We start from the raw sequence: 25,450 nt of genomic DNA on the forward strand, positions 1-25,450 counted from the left end.
GAAGGGGAGGAAGGTTTGTTGTAGTACGTGACTACATCACAAGTTGGAGAAGAGTGGTCAGCTTCACGCCCCGGCCGCTTTACCCTGAGGAAAGAGCTCCCGGTACTTATGGGATAGGAGGTTGTGCGGACCCCAGACGACGTGGTAAAGCGAAAATTCTTGCCCCCACCAGGACTCGAACTCTGATCACTCGGTCGTCCAGCCCGTAGCCAGTCTCTATACCAACTGAACTATCCTGTATGTGGGATACATTAAATAAAGGGACCATTTTCTGATATAAAAGAATGTTTCTTAAATGTTACGAATGTTATTCATACCGTGCATATGTGAGTGGCCCTGAGGCTCATGAATCGAAAGATGGGGGGGCCGTTACTCGCTGAAAGCCACTCCTGGCTTCTGCGTTGTACAGGCGAGCGAGGTATGCAAGTCTGTCTGTCGAGCTTCTTGTTGCCAGAGGCTGCAACCGGTGTTGGAAGTCTATCGTATCTGCTTGGAAAAGATTTAAATCGTTGGCTTGGATCTTGCATTCATCATATTCAGCGCTACTTTGCCGTAACACAATGCGACTGTTGTGTGTGTGGTACGGGGAATTCCCCCGGGGGCGCAGCTCACTTTGTCCTGCCCGCGTTGGCTTGCCTGATGGCTGGGTAATGGATCGTCACCTCACCCGGTCAGAACAAGACTGCAGGATGAGACAAATCGTAACCAGTGACTTGCTCCTCTTTGCCTGCCTAGGCACGTGACTTTCTGTTCTTATCCGGCAACCTGTAAAATTATCCAAAGATGTAGATCAAGCACAAATCTGGTGCTAGCCTGTGTCATCCTCCAGAAGAAATGTAAGGAACAAATATGAAATGCTACGTCATGAGGAAACCACTGGAAAAGTTCCGAAGTAGTACTTTCCATTTCCGTAACCCCAGACTGGGCTCCATCATACCCATACTGGGGACAGTACGGAGTAGGTTTCATACTGTAGCGTGCAGTACCGTTGCGAGAAGGAACATGCGTTGCTTGGTAACGGCTCGGTAAAAAGGTTCCTGTGACAACGGACACGCATGTAACAATACAGGAATTGTCGGAAACCGTTGCTATGGAACGAATTGGTAACACGTTTCCAAGACAATGAGTCAACAACTATCAATGTAAATATTGTTGAGAGACGGTGTTTTCCGTTGGGTCCGTCCTGGGGATGTATAACGAGGATCTCAGATCGCCTCCATTTAATTCCCGTGTGGAGGCAGGTTCGGACAACCTCCACCGTGACCCTGCGAGTCGTAGGAGGCGACGGAAAGGGAAGTCTGAAATATGAGACAGTAAAATATGGCCGCGAGTCCCAGGGGACTCGGACCCGAGAAAGACTGCGCTGGCAAAGGCCAGTAGCATATACAAAAGACAGACCCGTCCTCTCGTCAGAGAGGGCTCCCCACAGAAACAAGACCTAACTGTCAAACGGTAATAATTAATATCTGGTTATGAGCATCAGATGGGGCTCGACACCAAGACTTGCTGACCGACCGCCAGTCGCAATGTGACTTTGACTCTGACTCGGGGGGAATGGGAAATGAGATCAGTTGCCGGATATTCGCCGGACAGGAAGGAGTTGAGCGCGGGCAGCTGAAGAATCTCCACTGTTAACTTCCGTTGTGTACTGAATTCATTCGCTTTGTGAGAAGAACGACTACATTTTAGCAAGTCATTCACGTGATCTGTATAATTACGCAAGAATGCGATCTTCTATTTCTATGCTCCGTGTAACTTAAAATGTACGTTACTAAAAAAACATGACATATAATTGTGTTGAATTTTCAAGAGAAGGTAGATGTGTTTAAGGTAAAGTTGTCCTTGTACTTAATGTAGCATTACGTCATGAAGGCGTATAAGGGAGTGGATGTATAGACCCACGTTTTCTTGACCGCAGCACTACCTGAGGGTGAACGATCAGCTTCACGCCCCCGGCCGTTTTACCCGCTGGGAAAAGCCCCCCGGTACGCATTGAATAGGAGGTTGGGTGGGCCTCAGAGTCGGTCTGGACGACGTAGAGAGGAGAAAATTCTTGACCCTACTGGGACTCGACCTCCGGCCCCTCGGTCGTCGAGCCAGTAGCTAGTCGCTATACCGCGGCTCACTTGGCAGAAGTGTTCACTTCCATTATATTAAGAGATTCAGTTCATCCAGGACACAGGTGTCCTAATAGTAATGTCGTTCAAAGCAGTGTAGGTGTTACAACAAAGCTCGTAATAATGTGATTAGGCAGCATAAGATCTCAAAGCCTGATGTACTGTGAAAGTGAGACTGGCCGTGGGAGAGGGGTGTTACTGTGATTGTGATAAAGTGTGCTGAGACAGACACACGCCACCGGAAGTAACAGTATGTGCCTACTGTACAACCTGTGACTGCCGTCGGTGTGATAGAAGCCTACTGCAGTTCATGCCGAGGTTAGTAAACATGTGCTTCTAGCCTTCGATTCTGCGCAGCTGAACGCTGACCAAGTGGTAAGTTCGTCAAGAGGAAATAACTATGTCTAGGACCGCGCACTGTGTGAAAAAAAGATTGGGAATATGAGGCATGTATGTTGTCCAAACAAGTTCATTTCCCTTATTTTTTTTTCCTTGGCACTACAGCCACAGTGGGCCTAGGCCTACATCCATGAACTTCTTCGTTCACTTCGGTTTTTCTAGATCTTACACATTCGGTAGCTCTCCTTGGGTGGGTGATCAGCTCGTCGCAAGGCCTCTACCTGTATACAAACGCAGAAAAACGCACACACACAAACTAAACATCCATGCCCTGAGTGGGATTCGAACCCACGATCCCGATTTCCAAGCGAGCGAAGACAGTACATGCCTTAGACCATTCGGCTACCGTGACCGGCTCATTTCCCTTATGCCTACATCTTTTCCTTGAATACAATTCAGTGCAGATGCAAATATGTGAGTACTTACTGCTCTTGACCAGTCACCCGACATGCTTTGTTTTTTGCTAACCATGAAACCAAGTCAAAGAAAGCTTCGAATTACATTTGTAGTTTTTTATATTTCTTTGTGTTGACGTCAGCTTCTCGAAAAGAGGGAGGCTGTGCTAAACACGAGGGGTTCAGATTCCCCTATTAAAAAAACCATTCATAACATCCAAAAATAAAAAATTTCAAAACCCACGTTTCACGAAACTTTACTGAATAATGTTCTTTTAAAAATGACAGGGAGTAGTTTGTATTCTCTCACCGGTCATTCTTTGCATTATTGGTTCTTCGGCCTGGCTAGTTCCTGTGTATTTTTCTAGATCATTTCGTTTACCGGGCATTCTCTATGACGTCAGGTCACGTGTTCGTTCCCACCAGTCCGATTTATACAACTGAATGTGTCCTTGTGCGCAAACAGCGAATCAAGAAGTTTGTCTCATCTCTCGACGAAGATGAAGAAGCATGGCTGCGTGGTTGTGTGCTGTGTTAGTTTGTCATCGCGTTTTGTGACAGGTTACAGCGAAAGTTATGTCAGTTTGGGTTACCTTGAGTCGCCGTGATCAGAGAGGGAGAGAGAGATATCTTGTTGTGTTGACAGAACAGTGAAATTGGGCGCGCAACAAGGCAGAAAGAGCATGCATCTGGTTTGTGGCAAGGTAAGCAAATCTGCTGGCTTTCAAAACCTATGCACTTGTTTAGAGTAAGCGTGGAGTTCTATAACAATACAATTCTGACACTCGTGTCGTTACTGTGTTAGTTCTGTTCTTGCGAAGCAAATGTGCTGTCATGTGTAATGGGGTTCGGTTGCCAGTATGTTACTGTGTTGCTGCTCTTTAAGGAAATCGTGTTGTTTTCGTGTAACATTCATCTTCTCCAGAAATCGGCGTTTTGTAATGTAAGCCGCTATTGGTCCCATAGCGTCTAGGCTCGTCAGCCCAGTTTGTTGGTAACCTTCAGTCAGCTTTTATTTCTGTTTATAGAGTTTGTCAAATACGACTCATAGTGCATTTGACTCAGCTTTTCTAAGAACATGGAGGCCGTCTAACCCAAGAGGTTGGATATAGAGTAGCAAGTTCGGGTCATTTCTGTTTTAGAATAGAAAGGGCTGGTGACAAACGTACTTCGGGCGGCAACTGTGTTCACGTGTGGTTGAGTTCTGTAACTCTTATCAGTGATTCATTCTCAAGTATTATTCCTTTGTGAAAATTTGACTAGTGTGAGTGATGTGACAGCCCTAGCTATAAAGTTTTCATAGTGGTAGCTACATTCTGAAGCCGGAAGTGTTGTAATTGTTTTATGAACAGTGAATCTGTTGAGTATATTTTCATTGTATTGATGCCACGTCACTTTTCAAACGCTTCTAGCCATAATTGTCATTAATAATCACTGTTAAATATATTTTTAGAATTTCTTTTCCGAATATAAAAGAAAATATCTCTTATGCTTGTCTAGAACAAAACTCTGGTATGTAAAATTTGAGGTTATCACGGCGCTGACTATGAAGAAAGCAGTCTTCCGGGATGTGGCGCCGTGTAGATATTGTGCTAACCGACGTTTAGGAGAAACGTATCGCCTCCATCTTCAGGGTAGAAGACAAGAAGAAATCCGCGAGCGAAATAAGTGCAACTGCACCTGCTAACGCTGGTTCGCTCGCGGATTTCTTCTTGTCTTCTACCCTGAAGATGGAGGCGATACGTTTCTCCTAAACGTCGGTTAGCACAATATCTACACGGCGCCACATCCCGGAAGACTNCTTCAATATTCTGGTAGTTTGAAAGATATCGGACGTGCACATTCTCTCTAGCGCGTTTCAGATGCCTTGCCCATGTTGGTTGAATGGGGCCAAAAAAAGAACTAGAGATATGTGTTTCTACACATTTCTTTAGAGAAAAGTACTGACGCAGTGATTGAGGGGGACAGAGAAAACATCTGAATTACGATTTTTTTTTCACATTAAGATATAAAAATAATTTATCCAGAAAGTTATGATTATTCTTGAAATTCAATTAAAGTATTATCAATATCGTATTGTGGAATTACAGTTTATTTTATGGTATAAGACATCCAGACGAACAGCTCCGCTCCAAATTATGCTTCCCGGTTACGTGTCCTATTCAAAGAATACTAACAGTTGTATAGCTCTGAGCCCTTTGCGGTGTGAACACACCGAGAAAAGCGGGTCGGAAGGGGCGTGCACACAAGCCTACGGTGCAAGCATATCTTTGTATCTGACAAATGCTCAGCTGGTGAGGAAATTTCCCGCTCTGAACCAGGACGCCCAATCCGTCTACGTCTTACCTGTCAGTGTGCTTAAAAATTACCTGATGATACGGCCATGCCACAGTTCAGGCGGTTAGTCGCCGGCTTCCGGCTGCGGCTGCCCGGGTTCGAGCCCATGTCAGGTCACGTGGGATTTGTAGTGGACAAATTTGCACTGATGTAGGTTTTCTCCGAGTACCTCGGTTTCCCCTGCCAATTCTCGTTGCACCGATTGCTCCACACTCATCATCTATTATCCGGGGCTGTACAATAGGCCAGTTAGTGGCCGACGTACCAAGTGGACTCGGTCTCAACCCCCCCCCTCCCAAAAATTTCTGTATGCACTTCCCTTTATAAGAATGGAAGGGACACGACTTCCACATTTGACATTTCGTTATCTCGATAAGTGTGCAGAACGTAATCAGTAAACATGGTCTGTCTGAGCTCACGTTAATACTGAACTGACCAAAATTTGCGCATGACCTCTCTATTATATGATTCCTTGGTAAGAAAACAAGACGAAATGTTTATACATCATATGTCATGAGACGTTTAGTTTTAAGACATACAGATCACCATCAAATGTGGTAACTTCTCAGCTGTGGTGTTTGTTATGACGATACATAGAACGTTGTTGTGGCCCTTTAGACACTCAGTGCACAGCAGGAGTGGCATATGATTAAATGATCATGGAATATACACAAGAAGAATACTGAGAAGTGCTCTTATTTTTCGGTAACCGCAGTAGTCTAGTTGGTGATGCGGCACTTCAGTACGCCTAGCGCTATCCCGGACCGCATTATCCAAGCGCTGACGTATTGGAACACCGTCTACGTGAGACAGGAATTGTACCACCTGCGGAACACGTGCTCGAAGACACCAACCAATGAATGTGCCGTAATTGCTGTTGTGGAACTAGAGCCGTGGAGAAACCGACGCGATATCTAAAGACAAATGGTGCTCTCTGAACCGAGGGTCCTCGGAAGTACTTCATGAAGGTTACCTGCGCAGCTGTACCCCTACTCGCTGACTACACGACCGTTTCCAGACGACAGTCAACTACGGTTGCAGTTTTCCATGAGGCATGACGTCAACCACTGAAGAAGAGTTCATCTTACATTACATTATGTAGACAGATGAATCATGTTTTACTACTGAGCGTGTATTCAGCGTCTACAAGTCAATTTCGGGCGAGTGATGATTCTGATGCTCCCCGTGACCATGGGTGTCAAGTCCGCTTGGCTGGAATTGCCAAGGACATTGCTGTGGACTGCTGGCCGCTGCCTGACTCAGCAATAGTATAGCATTTATCTGGAAACTGTTCTACCGGAGCTGCCTAAATATATGCCTATTGATTTAGAGCTAGAAGTTTCGACAAAGTGGGGCTCCAGCCTTCCCTGGGGGGAGATGTACGGTAATGGTTGGACCTTACATTTCCAGGAAGGTGAGCTGAATGCCAAGGCCGACTGCATGGCCTTAACGTCACATAACAAACGTTATACAATTCTTCAGACTTGTTAAACGACTGACGCTATGAAGAGGTTAGGATAGACTGTGAGCCGTGATAGGGCGGTTAGGCGACGGCTTCCCACCGCGGCGGCCCAGGTTCCAGCGCAGATCAGCTCATATTGGATTTGTGGTGGACAAAGTGCCACTGGGGCAGTTTTTCTCCGAGTACTTCGGGTTTCCCTGCCAATTCTCATTCCACCGACTGATCCATATTCATCATCATCTATCATGCGGGACTGGTATAACAGGCCAATTTTTTATTGCTAGATCGGTGGGACTAAGTCCCTTGTACTGCGGCCACTTATGGCCTATTATACCAGCCCCAGATGATAGGTGAGGGTGATTGTGGAGCAATTGGTGGAATGAAGATTGGCAGGGGAAACTGAAGTACTCGGAGAAACCCTGCCCCAGCGCCATCTTGTCCACCACAAATCCCACTTGACCAGATCCGGGATCGAACCCGGGCCGCCGCGGTGGGAAGCCAGCGACTAACCGCTCGAGGTATGGCGCGGCCCTAACAGGCGAATTAGTGGCCGACCTACCAAGTGGGTTCAGTCTCACCCCACCCCACGAAACTAAAAAAAAAAGAAAACTAAACGAGAGAACGCAATGTCATCGTATATATAAATATACAGAGTGTCCCAGGAGGAAAAGCCAATATTTTGTGAGTCTTAGTATCGGTCATTGTAAGCAAGGAATTGTATGTGCACGTGTTCTATTCCAAACGGTTTCGAGATAGAGCCATTTCACTGTACAGTTCCAAAATTGTCGATAAGAGAGAGAGATTGTGTACTGGTTCTTGCTTCCATTGGAAAATAGGAATTAACACAGTGTCGCCATCTCAGGGGCTTCTTGCTGAGTTGCTTGGTTCCTCCCCATGCCTCCCCAGTAGCCAAGGCTTCCTCTCGTTTTGTTCTCTGCCAACTCCTCGTCGGCCTTCCTCTTTTCCTTTGTCCCTGTGGGTTCCACACAGATCCTCTTTCTCAATTGTATTTTCCTTTCGAAATATACGGTCGATTCAGTTCCATTTACGTTTAGTTATTTTTATTTCATTTGTCTGTTTCCATAGATCCTCATTTGTTACTATAAGTGGCCATTTCACACTTACTACTCTACGCAGGCATCGATTTACAAAACTTTGTAATTTTCTATATATTTCCTGAGTGACTTGTAATGTCTCACATCCATAAAATAAAATTGATTTCACATTAGATTTGAAATTTCTTAGTTTTTTTTTTTCTGTATGCAATATCACTCGATTTCCAAACTTTCTGTAGTTGATTAAAAATCACATATGCATTAGATATTTTATTTCTTACATCTTCCACACTACCACCCCCATTCGTGACTATACTACCAAGGTATCGGAATTTACTAACATTTCCTATTTCTTTTCCGTCTAAAGTGAAAGTATTTTTATTTTCTATGCGCAATGTTTTCGTCTTTGCTTGATTAATTCATTTTTAATTAATTAATAATTCATATGACTGTTTTATCAATATTCTAACTTATTAATTTTATCAACGCCGGTCAGGGTAGCCGAGCGGTCTAAGGCATGTACTGTCTTCGCTCGCTTGGAAACCGGCATCGTGGGTTCGAAGCCAACTCAGGGCATGGATGTTTAGTTTGTGTGTGTGCGTTTTTCTGTGTTTGTATACAGGTAGTGGCCTTGCGACGAGCTGATCACCCGCCCAAGGAGTCCTACTGAATGTATAAGATCTAGAAAAACCGAAGTGAACGGAGAAGTTCATGGAGGTAGGCCTAGGCCCACTGGGGCTGTAGTGCCAAGGAAAAAAAATTATTTGATCAACACATGACCTGTTACTTCTAAAGCGTGCTTGTTATTTTCTTAATTTGGTTTCAATTCCATTTTTTATTCTTTTGTGTATGATTCGAGAGAATATTGTCATAGAAAGTAGTGTATTTACTCTTCAGTTTGAAAGGCGAAGAACGTTTTATTTCTTTGATAATTTAAATAGAAGGCCTTTTCTCCATCTTGAGGGTTTTTTTCCCATTTCCAAATTTTTCAAACAGCTTACAGAGCATGTTTGTCCTCTTTTAACAGTTTGGGTGGGACATTGTTCAAACCTCGGGCCTTATCATTTTTAGGACTCTTTTAATTTCATCTTCATTTTATGGTCTTTTCATTACTTTCTTCTTCTTCTTCTTCCTCTGCCTCATTATCGTATCTATCTGTTAGTGATGACGATAATGGAGATGATTATATAAGTATCATTTCTGTTACTATTTGATTTAAAACCTCTTTAAAATATTCTTGTCACCTTTTCAGTTGCAGAGCCCCATCTTTTTTATAGGTTGCATACCCTGATGTTTTCTTTTAGACAAACTGTTTCTAATACCGTCATTTATTGTTCAAGTGATAAAGTTGTTACAGTTTACTTAGTGTAATACATTTTCGAAATTTCCTCAGTCAAAATCAATGCACTTTGCAACTCGTGTGAGGACATGGTGTGTTGCTCGTCTGTACAGTGAAATAGCTCTGTCTCGGAAACCGTTAGAAATAGGGCACATGTACAAATACACTTCTTTGCATAGAATTACGCGAGCCTTGGCTTCAACAACCTTTCAACCTGATTATTCAGTGTCATCGAACCAATTGACACCGTAGAAACTCGAGTTACTGCCAACGTTATTATGTAGCTACAAATAAAATATTACCACGTCAGAATTTACCAGGAGGGCCTGAGGTAAACCTGAAGCATATCATCTGTCTCCTCGCTTAGATGTGTAACGAGAATTCCCAATACGGAACAGGTTAGTTTAGGTATTTGTTTCTTCGTTTCGTGATGAGGTCGCATGGAAGTAACCACATGTGAGTTACTTGAAGGGGTCTGCATTTAACTTGTCAGCTGTAGATTGGAGTTGGGAAGTTTTCTGTTATACTTGCATGGAATATCATACAAAACTGTAATTTTGCCTGTGGTTCTGTGCGGGTATGGAACTTTGTCTCTGCATTGAAGTAGGAACTTAGACTGAGTGCGTTTGAGAACAGGGTGCTGAGGAGAATATCTGGACCGAAGAGAGAGGAAGTGACAGGAGGTTGGAGAAAACTGCATAATGAGGAGCTTCATAACTTGTACTCTTCTCCAAGTATAATTAGAATGATCAAGTCAAGGAGAATGAGATGGGCAGGGCATGTATAACGATTGGAGAGAGGAAAATTCTGTATAGGATATTGGTGGGAAAGCTGGAAGGAAGGAGACCACTGAGAAGACCAAAACATAGGTGGGTGGACAACATTAAAATGGATCTTAGAGAGATAAGAAGGGGTGGTATGAATTTATCTGGCTCAGATAGGGACAAGTGGAGGGCTCTTGTGAACACGCTAATGAACCTTCGAGTTCAGTAAGTGCCGGGAAGTTCTTGAGGAGCTGCAGAATTGGCGGCTCCTCAAGCAGGCCTCAGCTTCAAGAGTGAGTGCACGGGATAGCATTCGGATTACTCATATAACAAGAGAAGGCCGAAAGCGCTGTGTGTTGGGTGTGGTACTTTAATGATAAGTTCGACGTGCCACATGCAGACGGCCGTCGCTATTGAGGGTGACAGTGCTGTAATTGACGTCATTTTCACTTCGTAATAAGCTAACGTGCGGGGCACGCACGCAGTGCATGTGTTGCGCCCTGAATGCGTCATCTGACGGCGAGCAGGGACGCTGTGACTTGTAATTGTATTCACTTGCGGCACTGCATTTAGAAAATTAATGCAAGGCCTGCCATTTAAAAGTTTCCAAATAACAGATCCAGCAGGATGGTTTTGGTCGCATATCCAAAAGGTTGAAACCCCACTGAGTGCAATTTTCTTTCTTTTACCCATGGAAGTACACTCACAGAGCGCTGTTTTCTTCTGTGAATATTATTTTGGCCGACTTCGAAGTACCCGAAAATTATGTAACTCCTGTCTGTGAGTTGAATATTACTTAAGCGAAAATGTAAATGCATATATGGAAATGGAACCGGAAAATTCAACACTAATAATCTAAAAGCCCCTTCATTTGGCACGATTCTGAGCTAATTCATTCACCTCGCGTCTTCACAAGCCATTTCCTTCAGTCCACAAATTTTCCCCACCAAAACAGAGTGTCCGTTTCTCTTGCCGCTAGCCTAGAGACATCAAATCCATTGTAGCCACTTTAATTTAATTTCCATAAAAAATCCAGCTGATTACCTGTGCGGTACTGCATCACTCAGTTGATAGAGCGACTACCTTGAAGATCCACAGCTGAGGGACGAAGGTTCGATTTATGGCAGGAAGAAGGAATTTTTCTGTTCTCCGCTTTATCCAGACTTGCTCTGGAGACCGTTCGAACTTCTATCTGCAGTGATCAGGGTTTTTCTACCAAAGGTTAAAGGACGGAGCGTGAAGGTAACAACTTATCTTAATCTAGGGTCGAGTAGGAATGCATTGAGCTGTACTTCCAGTCTTCCATACGTCTTCATGCTCTGGAACACCAAAACAACAACATAACTTGTAAACTTTACAGATTTTCTCGGTCTATATACTATCACTGAATGAGTGTGACTATAGACGGGGTTTGAATTGGATATTTAATTTATTTACCACTTTAACTCACCACTAGTGACTACACTTAATTACAGCACCATTGCTATTCTCCACACTTTACAAATAACTACAGCACACAGTCTTTTCAGTCTGCTGTGTCTCCACCACTAGTTTCCTGGTAACGGCTTATAACAGTGAAGATTCTTCAATTTCTGTTGTAACTACTCCAACCAAGCCTTCCCGTCACAGAATCCCTTACAATTCTGAATTCTTGCAGCAATTGGTCTGTTTATAAAGCCTTGGCACGGACCGCGTATAAAATGCTATTTCCAACAATTAGTATATTGCTGAGCCTGAACTGTTGGGGTTACCAAGTGATATCTACGCAGATCGTCTATTTACTCGCGATCTGTTGCCTAGCAACGGCTGTTGTTTCGAGGTCTTTACCTACAAACGTATCTATACTCCACACAGCCTCATATTGCATACTTACGAGTACTTAATACTTTTCACACTCACATATCTCAGTAAATACCAGAACTTCGGTCACCAGTACAAATGTATATTTCTCCTGTAACAGCGGGTAGTTGCTTTAATTAGTGCCGTATTTTATTATGTCAGTAAATTTGAATGTGGGCTCATTAGAAGGAAAACGAAGGAGATTTCATTTTCTGTAATTTATCATCTTCGTTTTACATAGATTCAGTATAAAATTGGTTGCTTTGTTGTCTGTAACAATGCCATGAAACGCGAACTCAGACACATTAACATCATTCCTCATCCTGGAAACACTTCTTGTTTGTAGTTCAAGGACACTGAAAGTTATATGTGAACCAGACAGGCAAATCCAATGAAAACGCCCGTCGTTTCGAGCGCAAAGCAACAGTGCTTTTAACAGAGCTAAGAGTCTAATCAAAAGAAGACTTATAGCAAGGAAACCTTCTTACCACTTCTCACAGTCAATGCAGGTTTGACAATAAAGAATATCCAACTTGCCAAAGAATAATTATGTTTTGTGATTCAATATAAAGCGTTTGAAGCCGTACATTTATCATGTTCCGTCACAAGGATATTGCAATTTTCACGAAAGCTGCTTTAAATACATTACATTCACAGCAGCTTGCAAATTGTGGTCAAAATATATTATCGTCGCTAAAATTCATGGAGCAGTGCTTAAAACGCTTTCGAGATAATATTTTCCCTAGTTTAAAATATTTTTATTTTAGGATAAAAATTTAGTTGCTGTAAAATAAACATACGAAGTCTAGGTTTTTCTTTGAGTGTTTAAGCCAGAATAGTGAATTGATACAAATTAAATTTTAAAATCTGAAGATAATTCGCATGTTATTTTAAACTGGTGTTAATTCTAGGGAAGATTCACGTATATTTTCCTTCACTCTAAATTGTGAAATAACACCCCGTTTATAAGCCTGAAAATGGGTAGTTCTTTTATGAGTAATGTCTGCTTATTCTCTATACATTTGTCTCGAAATGAGAAAAATTTTACAACATGCATTAAGGAAGTCTAAACAGACGTCCAGTTGGCCTACAAGCTTTTTAATTATCAGTTATTATTAGATGCGAGAACAAATTAATTTCTTGAGAGATTATGTCCTTTCCATGCCTTTATCAGCTGCTCGAAATTGTTAATTCAAACACAGAAATTGAGACAGAAGTTTTGGCAATTTGTTCTCTGTCCTTATAAGTTGTCACATAATCCAGCACTTTGATTGTTTTGTTTTGTGACAAAAGTGTTGTAGAGGCATTGTTTGTCACTTCTTCTATTTCGATGTCTCTTCTACCCAGCAATTATTTAGTTTCGAATTTGCTTTTACTCTGATGTTTCCGGTTGTGTTTTGTCGCGTTATGATGTGTAATGTTCATTGCTTTAAAATTACTTTAAAAGTGGCGATATGTGGCATCAGGTATTTATACTGTCATTTAATCAGAATAATTAGTCAAGAAGAATGCATATTAATTATGCATAAAATTAAAATCCTTTCTGGTTTATACGATTGCTGTTAAAACCTTCTTCAATTAGAACGTTGCTTTTAGAGTAAAGATAACAAACATGCATAATTAATTTTCCCCGTTAGTTATTAGCCATCTCACATGCAAACTTGCTTTTTAAAAGCTTTTTGAAATATTTAAACGTTAAAATCTTTTCTACGTTTCAGCCAACATTGGTCAGCTTCTGGTATCTTTGAATTTGCTAAAGAAACTGCTGTTCTTCCGTCCGTAAGTTTAATGTTTGGAGTATGCTCTCTTCTATGAGTCCATATGTCTGTAACATGTATTAGTGTTCGTGTATCACGTGTTGGTGTTTGTTATAGTATTCATGATACATGATTATGTACTTACCCTGTGGTGATGCCTGATTAGTAATGCGTGTGAACAGTGTTGGTCGAAACATGTAGTGTGCATACACCACTAATGTAGAACAGATTTTAACGTTTTTAAAACTTTTGAAGCTTTTAAAATGAAAGTTGCGTATGTAACAAAGTTGCGCATTTTAGTGCAGAGCCAGCCGCTGGCCCCAATGAGTCACATCCATCCATCCATCCACCTATTTATCTACCTACCTATGACCCTTCAGTACTTTTGTTGTACCTTGGCCAGTCTGTAGCACTCCTTGCACGGGGGATCAGCCTTTCACAAGATCGCTGCCTATACACAGAACAACACGAACACAGAATAAACGCACACAGCCATCCATGCCTCGAGTGGGATTCGAACCCACGATCATAGTGTTCAAGCGAGCGGAGGCATTACACACATTAGATCGCGCTGCCACTGCAATCATCTTCAGCGCATAACCTCCCACTAAAATTTAAAATCCATTTTCATCCTACCTTCCTTTTTTTGAAAAATGAAAGGAGTCTAATGATATCGCTTTGCTGTCTCTCTGTCTGTCTGTGTATCAGCCTGTATCTGTATACCCGTCTCTGTCAGTTTGCCCGTGTGTCCCCAAATTTCTTTTAGGCTTTTGTCATGACTTATCCCCTATTAATATTTTCAGGCTTATGACGCTTATGAGTTGGTCTTGCCCTCTGAGTATCCCCCTTGTCGTGGCTAGGCAACAGACGATCTATGTATATGTGCGCCCCACAATTTTTGCTTTTTCACAGCTGTCCATGTCGTATCAAAGGAGAATGGACGTTTAGTACCAATAATCACTGCGCTGGCGAAGACCATCAACAATTTAGCAGTCATCAGTCGGTTCTTCACAGAACTTCTTATGTGTATTATGATATTACCTTGCGCTCTCCCCGCGTGTTCTCCTCTAAGTTTTCTTTTATACGCTTTCCGCCTGTTATGAAAAAACAGTAGGCAGTTAATTTTTCCAGAACTTATTGTTATGTTATCCTCCCATTTACGTCTAATTACTCCATGTGGTCTCTTCCCTTCTTGAAGAAGAGTTTCTTTATTCCTTTCTTCCCCCATAAACAAGAGCGTGCCTAGGACGTAGTTCAGCTATAGTACTCAGGGTCTAGTCTTGGCTGTCCTCGCTGTGTGTATACTGTCTATTGTCTGGAAAGCAGCGGGGAAAGCCATGAATATGCATACAATTTGGGGAGCCAAAGCACGGGCTCCTCTTACACAGCGCTCTCGTGTTCATTTGTAATGAATGGGACGGGATAACTTCAAAAAGTCCTGTGTTTGAACAGCAGAGGCTGGCCTGATGTTCACTACATTCGTATGAGCCGCTCAGTCCTTGGAGGCGAGTTGATTTACAAAACAAACTGATTGGAAATTAAAGCATACGAGAATTTGGATACGGAATTTTGTATCACCCATTGATAATTTACTGTGAAATCTCAACATTCGTTATATAGGTTTCTCTACTGTCACGTGTTCGAGTGACTGTACAAGGGTTTTTGATTGGTAATCGGATTTATTGAATGCTTACTAGTGGTAACTAAAGGTAATTATAGCGCTACCTCTAATTCTCACACTTTACAGTTCATGATAGGTAAAGTTGTCCCTGTGCTTAACTAATTAAGCACTAGGCTAAGAAAGCGTATGGGGGGGTGGATGTATAGATCCATATTTTATTGATCTCCGCATTAGTTGGAGGTGAGTGGTCAGCTTCACACCCCGGCTGATTTACCCCCAGGAAAGAGCCTTCGGTACCCATTGGATATGAAGTTTGGTGGACCCCCAGAGCCGGTCTTGACGACGTGATGAAGAGAAAATTCTTGACCCTACTGGAACTCCAACTCCGGCCCTTCTGTCGTCCAGCCCGTAGCCAGTTATACTGACTGCGCTATCCCGGCTTCTTTACAATCCACCACAGCATGCACCAATTTATCTGTTTGCTGTGTCGTTGCTTGGTTACAGTCTTCGAACAAGTGTTATTTCTCACGGCCTTACGGCACAAGAAGTATGCTTGCTAAGTGCAGAGAGTAATTACAGCTGATACTTGTTTTATTGCCATGGAATAGAACAGAAAACGCCCCTTCTAGCAGTTCTGTTGTTGGGTGACGTCGCCATCCGCGCGGATCGCACAAAATACACCTTTCCCCTGTGCAATCGTTGTTACTCTGATAAGTTGTTTATTGTGCCGTAACCTGGCAACGGCACGTCTATATAAATTCTTTACATAAACCAGAAATAGGAATAAATATTTTGCTCTACTTTTAAAGTGAATTAGCTATCATGTCATGGAACGGTCTGTGGACGTAATATTTATATTTTACTGCGACCAAATTATGGTGATTACATAGAGAAATTATGATTTTTCATAGTCAACCTACAGAAAGGGGTTGGGTGAAGTATATGTCTTCATATAAAACCTCTTGCTTTTCAAAGTCACCTGAAACCACCGAGTCCATCTCGAGAAAAAACAGATATTTTACAACCGCACGCGGTAGCATAGTGGTTGAGGCACTATGCTACAAGCGGGAAGGTCGCGGGTTCAAGTCCCGATGAGGTCATTCGATTTTTTTCAATTGACCTAATCCTTCCAGCCGCACTATGACCCTGGGGTCGACTCAGCCTGTAACAGAAATGAGTACCAGGATTTAATTAAATAATTTTTCAGGGGAGTAAAGCGCGGCCGGCGCGTAAGGCTGATAACCTTACCGCCATCTTTGAGACGATTATCTAGATAATGTGGGACCCTCAACGTCTCACAACCCTATGGGCCTTCACGGCCTGTTACAGGGATAACTTTACTTATTTTACTATATCCATGTTTTCACGTATATTTGGTGTTATGCGTAGTCCACAGGAAACAAGTAAATCTCATGGTTATACTCCAACATGTGGTGATATAAGGAAATTAAAATAGCCTCAAAGAAATAACCGTTAATAAGTTCTGGTCCTTGGAACGAAGCGTTGTGTGCGGCACTTTCATCAGCTAGGAGGACCACGAAACGTTCCTCATCGTCCGTTTGGCCGTTGACTTAACTCAGCCCTTCTCTGTTTGCGTTCCATTCGAGTCAATGTTATTTCAGCTTTTTGCTTGCTTCGGAACTGAAGCTCTTGCTTCATTTGCTGCTTCCCCATATCTCACTGAAACAGGCTATTATATCAGTGGACTAGCCAGATATCATTGCCACTATGGTAATTACAATTTGCGGTAACACTGATGGTCTGAATTTTTTTAAATTAATGTATTCAGCTTAAAATTACAAATGCATATGGCATTTCATATCTGCGTAACTTTCAAAAGGTAAACTTGAAATAACTACAAATACTAAAGGCGGTAAGTACTAAATTTAAGCTTTTCACAGCCATATTGATTTAATTTCAACCTTCATTGCTTCATTTGAACGTAAAGAAATACCCCTCTCAATATTTGCTTAAAAGTTTTGTCATAAAATAAAATGAAGGTATTAATAGGCAGTTTTTGTTGTTTGCATCCTGTTGTGTATTGTCAACGGGGCATTAACGAGACCGTAAGGAAAGCGTTGCTTTTGTAAGCAAATAAATATTAACATATTAATACTGTGTCATTTTATACACCACTACAAGTTTCGATCAGTGTGATCATCATCAGGTGGTTATAATAAATACGTAACAACCATCATTGAATTGTTGGACTAGTGTGGATCTGTATTGGTGAATATTTTTTTATTGCTAGTGGGGTGGGACTAAGTCCCTTGTACTGCGGCCACTTCTGGCCTATTGTACCAGCTCCAGATGATAGGTGAGGGTGATTGTGGTACAATTGGTGGAATGAAGATTGGCAGGGGAAACCGAAGTACTCGGAGAAAACCTGCCCCAGCGCCACTTTGTCCACCACAAATCCCACTTGACCAGACCCCGGATCGAACCCGGGCCGCCGCGGTGGGAAGTCAGCGACTAACCGCTTGAGCTATATCGCGGCCCATTTCGCAACTTACTTACTTACTTACTTACTAATGGAGCTGAGCCCTTCTTGAAGAGCCGCCAATTCTGCTGCTACTCAATTTCCCAGCATTTTATGTAACCCGAAGGTTCATTACCGTTTTCACAAAAGCCCTCCACTGGTCCCTATACTGAGCCAGATCAATCTAATTCTTATCATCCCATTCTATCTCTAAGGTCCATTTTAATATTGTCAACACACCTACGCCCTGGTCTTCCCACTGGTCTCTTTCCTTCTGGTTTTGCCACCAATATCCTACATGCATTCCTCTTCTCCACTATTCATGCTACATTCCCTGCCCAATTCGCACCTACAATACATAAAGCTACAACCGACTAGTTGCCACACACCATGACAAGGAATATAAAAGTATGTAGGCGGGCTCAGTAATCAGTTCCATTGCATCAAAAAGGCATATTGTTCCTATAGACCTCTTGCTAAGCAGGCAGGCAGGACGACATCTGATTCCAATAAGATGGTAACTATGCTTGGCAGCTCGGTGAAACGTACCAACGTATTTTCATTTATATTTCTGACTGAGGACCAGTGGAGGGCTGTTGTGAACACGGTAATGAACCTTCGGGCTTCATAAAATTGTGTGAAGTTCTTGAGTAGCTGTACAATTGTACAATTGTACAAGGGCTCAGCTCGATGAAGTTATTTTATATTCTAATTCAGCAATAGAATTGAGAAGACTAGTTTTTCGTCTCAGACCTGTTGAAATGTACATCAGCTTCTGTTATATAGGACATAAAGCCATGATACAAGCCCCGCGATCACTCGCAGGTGTGTGCCTCTCTCATGCACTCACTTTTCTCATGATTGCAGGATCTAGTTATTAATTTGTAAATGAATATATGTTCCTTTGGTCCGTAGAACGGTGAGATGTTCTTTGTCCGCTTTCTGTTCATCCCCACAAACAAGGGAGCATAATGAAGTGTATGAGGCCGCTGAGGGGTGGACTGTTTCGCAGGGTGCTTGAGGGAGTGCTGGACAAGCTTCTCAGATTTACTCTCTTCATTAAAATCATCAGTAAAATGTACACGATATGGAATAGAGGCGTACATATACTGCAGCGCACGTTCGCAAATCTCTTGAAGCAAATAAGCCAGCTCCATGATGCAAGGCCTTTATTAAAATATTTGTAGTTGCTTAGGTGTTTAAAAAGTCCAGTACTTTTATGGAACAGATATAATTTCTGTAATCACTGATGCGCAAATTTAGGCCCTACCTTCAGCCAGTTTAATCCAGTCCACATATTCAGATCTTCTATCCTAAAGGCCCCATCTTAATGTTATGTAATGTTACCTGAGTGTAGACTTTGGCATATCCTGCAGTCCCTCCTTCGAAACTTTGGGAAGGTCTGAATCCTCTCTGCGTAATGTTCTTCCACCCTCTTATTAGATCCAAATATTCTCCCCTCACTTTATTCTCAAACACCCTCGCTATATGTTCATCTCTCAGGGTGAGTCGCCAGGCCCTTCTAGAAAATGAATACTGTATTAAGGAAGCCGTTTCCGGCTGCATCCAATTAAAAAGAAGCTGCAGGCAGAAATAAACTCCGATTCGCTATTTCAAACTAAGTGAATAATAATGAGACTTAGAAATTAGTGACTATGAACCTTAGCGTTATATCTTCGCGGAAAATAATTCATATTATTAAAATCAGAAACTTTCCAGGCATAATTTTTGCTTCATACTTTAACCAAGTATGTTTTCCATCTATGACAGAAACTCCGTCCTGAGTGCAACAATTTATTGTAGTTCTTTTGTCTTCTTTTCTTCTGCACTACATGTTTCGGCCGAAAATGACCACCATCAGGTGTATTTCTCTCACGTAGCTGGTACACTGTACGTAGTTTAAACTTTAAAAACACCAGCTTTCTTAATTGTTCATTTCTCCGTTGTTAATAGGTCCCGATATATCAGAATTCCCTTGCTGATATTTGTCATATATATATATATAAAATCTTTGTTAATTTACATAAGTCAATTTGATTTTTGATTTTGGTTTTTTTAATATCCTCAGTTTAAATTTAAAAATTAACAAAGCATTTTATTTGTTCAGCGGTTTCATAGCATTTTTACCTGAGTGACTTTGTCTTCTCAAGAAAATCTCTTCTCGCTGAGTTCCTTAACTGCAGGTTTTCAAGGCATTTCTTTAACTAAATTTGCTTCATTGAAAGCTGAAAATAGAGCTTGCTAGATGATTCATGCTGGTTTTTTTCTTGACTAATGTTTCGAACATGAAGATAGAGGCGACATTTTCCTTCGAAACGTCCGTTGACTTTCAAAGGAATACACCGAGTTTATGTCCCAGAAGATAGAACTCTACATGAATACCGCTGTGAGAACCTGAATTATGTAAGAAAGTTTGTGGCTGCTTAATTATGGAGCAGTTCTTGTCCAGCTGCGTGTTAAGTCCACAGCACACAGAAAGTAAATTTTGAAGGTAAATACGGTAAAGGCCATGTTCTCTCTCAGTGAGGAACAGACTAATGGAACTCAGCCGCTCAAATATTTAAACATATTGGGGTACAGTTCACTCGGCCCGTTAGCACATTAATCACAGCCTGAGAACTGACTGAAACAGAAGGGATTTCTAATTACTGTTTCTCTTGCCTTGGTACATAAACATCGAATGTACTGTTACATTATTTAAAATATCAAGAACCCTATTTATGTATGTGCCTTTTAGAAGACACGCCCTTAACTCTTCCCATGTTACGAAAGAATTAATTCGCTTGGAAGCACTGGACCTCCTGACCTGGATTTGTTCTGTGTTCGACACTATTAGAGAAAATAGTTCCCTTCATACTTCAGTAAAAATTCTGGAGTTTCAACAACAGGAATAACACATTAACATGGAAATGTTCTGAGAGAATTTTTCTTTAAAAGACAGCAAGGAAGATCGAAAGAATACGCAAGAAACAATGGAGCGACTTCCATTATTATGTAACGGCGCTATAAACACGCCTGCCCAACAATGGAGAGGCGTGTTTTCTGCGTGATCCGTGTAAAGTAGTTATAAAGAAGACTTCTGTTGGAAAGAATGGTGTCGAGTTTCGAGACAGCCTGCCAGGTTATGAGCTTGGGAGCAGAGGAATTCAATTATGTTGAGTCTTTGGAATTGGTACGTGTAATTGAGGGTGCAGTTGTTTTTGCTTGGTAACCAGCGGGCAACAGAAGCTGAAGAATTTCCATTGTTAAATACGTTACCAGGAAACGTCTAGTGAAATAACTGCAGAGGAATAGCCATTGTGGAGAGCGGTTACCAAATAAAGACTAGTGAAAGAGACTGAGGAGACTTGTTGTCGAGTGATTTGTTGCGTGGAAACCAGCAACAGTGTTGTAGGTATTTGTAGTTAAAACATGTAAATGCTCAATAAATCCATTCACCAATCCAAATCCCTTCTATAGTCATTAATACACGCGACGACATGTTCTCACATCGCAGAGATTATAATGTGTTTATGAGTCACAGAATAAAAAAATCACTAGAACCATCCCGCAATGTTTAGAATGAATGAAATTGGTACTAACAGTAGATGTTACAGACCCTGGAGGAAAATGCTGGCCCACTGCTACAGAGCATATAAATCAGAGGCACAATGCACTGTCAGATGCTGCAATATTGAAGCTCTATAGTAACGAGCCTCTTCTGAATACAAATGGAACGGCAGGTTCGCCAGCTTCATTTTATCTCAGCCACAAATTTTTAATTAAAAAGCTGGTTTTACATGTCCGAAATACATCTCACATTTTCTCGTGATAATATCATATAATGACATTGCAAGGGCGGAATACTAACGGCAATTCTTAATTGTTTAGGGTTGCACCAGTTTAACTGAAGTGAAAACTGCCATGACACTCCCCTTGCTACTCTAGAGAGATCCTTGTTAGTATTCGCATGTTTTGCACAATGTTCTTTTAATGTTAATGGGGAAGTGGCAGTTAAACATGATGCTTCTTATGGTAAACTGTACAAAAATTAGGCACGTTTTATTGCTGTCACCGTGTTGATTACGTGTATGGTAGTAAACCACTGTAAGCATAATGTAACGTGTTACAGTTGACGTAATAAATCGAAGTGTATATTAAGAACTTAAATAAATAATTAAATACAGAAAGATAGTAGAAAGAGACGAATAGAAGAAAGGATACAGTGAAGAGACACCTTGTATATAGCGAGAGGTTTGTATTTCGGAAAGAATAAGTTTCATGTAAGAGATTAAAAAAATATCATTAAGAAATTATCAAATTTTGAAATATTTTTCCTGAATATTGAAGTGTATCTTGACATATTGTGGCGTATAGACCCGTTGACAGGAGCAGGCCTCGAAACAAACAACGAGACAACAGCTGTTGCTATGCAACATCGCGGTAAACACACATCTACAGTAACAGAATTTCTGTTTGGAAACGGTGTTACAGTTGCAAGGCAGCTACAGAAGCAGGACTGCGAATACAAGATCACGTACCGAGGAATAATATATATTATATAAATAATTTACAATAATAGTTCTAATCAATTAATTTTAACTTTGTGGATCTTGTAACAAGTTCAATATCAAAAGAAAGGACAACCCTACAGCATGGATCCACATTAGATGTAAGTTTGGGATTCAAATGAATCAGCAACTGATGATGGACCGTTAGGGGTCGAAACATTTTGTTCCTCAGATATACGACGTTCATGTAAATAGGTCATCTGTATACTTTTTAATAAATTTTTGTCTTGACTGAAATAAGAAATAAACATTTTGTGAATTCATAACTTTGGCTCCCGGATACTATTTTCCATTAAAATTTTCCTCTGAAGAGAACTTTACAGCAAAACGAAGTTACGGTTCAACTCGGTTTATTTGATCGACCCAAATGCTTGTTAAGGAACTTGACGAAAACCGGGTTATAGCACAGTATCATTCATCTTCTCATGAAGCATGGATTTGTACCCACGCATTTGAAATTATTTTTACTACAGCACTGCCTGGTTCCCCAGACATGTGGGTTAATGGAACATGTTCCGGCTCGCTGTCTATAGATGATACCGAGTAGTAATTTGCAGGGTCCATACCTCTGTTCATCACTTCGAATGCAATTAAAATCTGTGATTCTGCTTTGATCCTCCTAAGCACAGTGCTGATCTAAATTCAGTAGATCTCTCAGTTTGGCTATGTACTTAAAAGGTTGGATGTAACTTTACGGGGTTTTATATCTGCCAGTTCTCTTCTGTTCTCTTCATTATTCTGAATCTCTCCGGATAAACTGAATGGTGTTTGATTTATCATGCTTTTAATCCACTCACACTCTGAGAGCACAATTTTTCGTTTACACACGAAAAGACGAAGAGCACACTATGGAGGAGGAAGAAGAAAAAAGTAGAAGAATGAGTGGAAGGAAAAGGAAGGAATAAGAAAATGAAAAGAGGAAATTTAAGAAAAAGGAATGTGAAGGAGGGCTACGAGACAAGATAGAATGAAGAGGAGGAGAAGAGATAGTACAAGAATGAAAAGGAAAAAAGGAATTACAACAAAGGTGGTTGGAAATAAATGTACGACTACTGCCTTCTTTATTTTTTTTAACATTTTCTGCCATTTGTCCTGTCTCTCTCACCACTCTATGTTCATGTCTCATTTAGATCCGCGTATATCCTTCTCTTTTTGGTACATTGCTCCTTATCTCCTCATTTTGACATAAAGGTATAGAAAATGGTTTATTGTGTATATTAGGATAGATATGATCAATATGTTCCACAAAATTTGTTATTTCTTCTCCATACATATTTTGCTATAATCCGGAAATAGTCATCCAGCTTAAAAACTGAGATATGTAAAACTACATGCAATGAACTAAAATTTACTGTTCTGGAGTATTTTGCAATTGCATTTAAGAAACCGTTTTATACCATCTTACAATTTTGGATTTTATATTTGTGTGGATAGGCCCAGGCTTCGAAACCATAACAGAAGACTGGGTTAGTGAACGTAATGTACATTTAAAGGTTAATGATGGATGAGAAGTCGTCGTGGTGTCCGGCGAGAAAGCACAGCTCCCAAATTCCTGCTGTTATCTTGTTGGCTATGTTGTTTGCATGTTCCGTTCAAAAATAATTCTTTGACCAACGGACTGAATTAAATAAAATTAATTTCGGTAGACGCTTAGATGAAAATCAGAGGAAGATTATTGCTCTTGCCTTGTGTAGATTCTTAAGCCACTGCGTCGTAAGTGACGTGTGTCACTGAAGTTTCTGAATGGAGAATTAAGTGTAGTGATCTCTGGCCAGGTGTGTGGTGTTAACAGAGAATATGATGGAACTTACTGTGTTGTATATCCGGAATATTATTTATGTATATCAAAGTACGTGGGACCGAGAGGTAGTCAGTCAAATTGGTAGTTACTTTACTGCTGGTGGTTTGTCTTCAATCAGCTCATCTTGGCGCCAAAACCCTTGAGGTTCACGACCAGACATATTTACTTTTGCAAGTGAACACTTACGGTCGTAACCCTGACGCAAGATCCTCTCTGATATACAAGTTATCTTACGCAACTAATGTTACAACGACAACATGAACGGCTGTAAGCATGAATGCAGCCAAGTTTAAGCCTATTATATTTTACATATCTGGTTTCGCCTTGTCTGATACTGTGAACAGGGAACAAGAAAGTATCACTGAGGAGGACAAATAGGCTGTGGTATACGATGGAGTTCACAGCGATCTTGGAGAAGAACAGCTTAAGATTCATTTCTGAACAGGAAGCTAGAAGATCAGTTATTGTGTGAAATTTCAGAGGCAAATGGTTTTAGAGTTGTATCCTTATGATATCGGGATTCTGACGTCACAGATTTACGTGTCACTCCTGTTAGTTTATGAACCGTGGAATGGTGCTGACAGAAATCAACCGGAAGTGTGACTGCAGTACGGTGTATGTTGAGTATTTGTCTTTCAACAAACTTGTTGAGGATATATGGGAGGCCGATTGTACGACCACTTTTTGAAATGATATATTTTTAATGGGCATGTGAAATTTTGCGATTTTTTTTCAATTTTCTTTTCCGGGCAATGGGAACCTAAAACATGATGATGCTTTCGTGAAACATTTGTTGACTGCATGCGGTGTAATTTTTAGCCTACCTTACTATAGTAGGCTTATGCGATCTCCATGCTATCTGTGCGTTTGTGTATCCCCCCAGTTAACTTCTGAATGCCATAACCAATCTTTATGAGAAGCCTGGAATGTATATCATTAAACCTGAGCCTATCTCAGCGGCCTACTTCATAAATCCCTCCCATCACTCTATTCCTGTACTTGTGTCCCCTAACGTTTACGTGCAACGGCTCGGTAAACACGTTGCCGCTGCAACGAATACACACGCAACAATATAGGAAATGCTAGAAGCGTATAAATTCTTGTCGTATGGAGGAAAGTATGGCATTATTTCTTCCCAAAGTTCTGGTTTGTTAAGTATTTGTTAATTTCGTCGTTTCCAGGCGCCTACTTTTGATAATTTCGATTGTGTAACTGCAGCTGGTAAAGTGAACTGGAGGAGGGAGGGGGGCGTGTCGAATGAGAAGATCGTGGCTGTCTCATGCGCAGTAGCTGTGAATTCTGGAAGATGAGGATGTGTGCTAAGCGTTGCATTGCCATAGTATCGGCTTGTCTCTGGGGGTTCCAGCGCAGGTGCCATCAGGTTCTTTAAATGGAAGTGTAAGATGTAATTAGGGCCGCGCCATAGCTCAACCGGATAGTCGCTGGCTTTCCACCGTGGCGGCCCTGTTTCGGTCTCGGGTCTGGTCAAGTGGGATTTGTGGTGGACAATGTGGCGCTGGGGCAGGTTTTCTCCG

General features: G+C 41.4%; 1 long non-coding RNA gene across 2 annotated transcripts in view; it reads left to right on the forward strand.

Annotated features, from left to right (window-relative positions):
* LOC111871809 overlaps positions 1–25,450 on the forward strand; it is a 260,141-nt gene that overhangs the window by 49,797 nt on the left and 184,894 nt on the right. Inside the window, exon 1 of one of the 2 annotated variants that reach the window (XR_002844101.2) lies at positions 3,414–3,615. The exons of the other annotated variant lie outside the window; for it this stretch is intronic. This is a non-coding gene — a long non-coding RNA (uncharacterized LOC111871809). Of the gene's footprint in view, positions 1–3,413; positions 3,616–25,450 lie in introns of those variants that run through there. 2 annotated transcript variants of the gene reach the window in all.

This window comes from Cryptotermes secundus, unplaced genomic scaffold (assembly GCF_002891405.2).
Source record: "Cryptotermes secundus unplaced genomic scaffold, Csec_1.0 scaffold873, whole genome shotgun sequence".
In the NCBI taxonomy this organism is placed as follows: Eukaryota; Metazoa; Arthropoda; class Insecta; order Blattodea; family Kalotermitidae; genus Cryptotermes; species Cryptotermes secundus.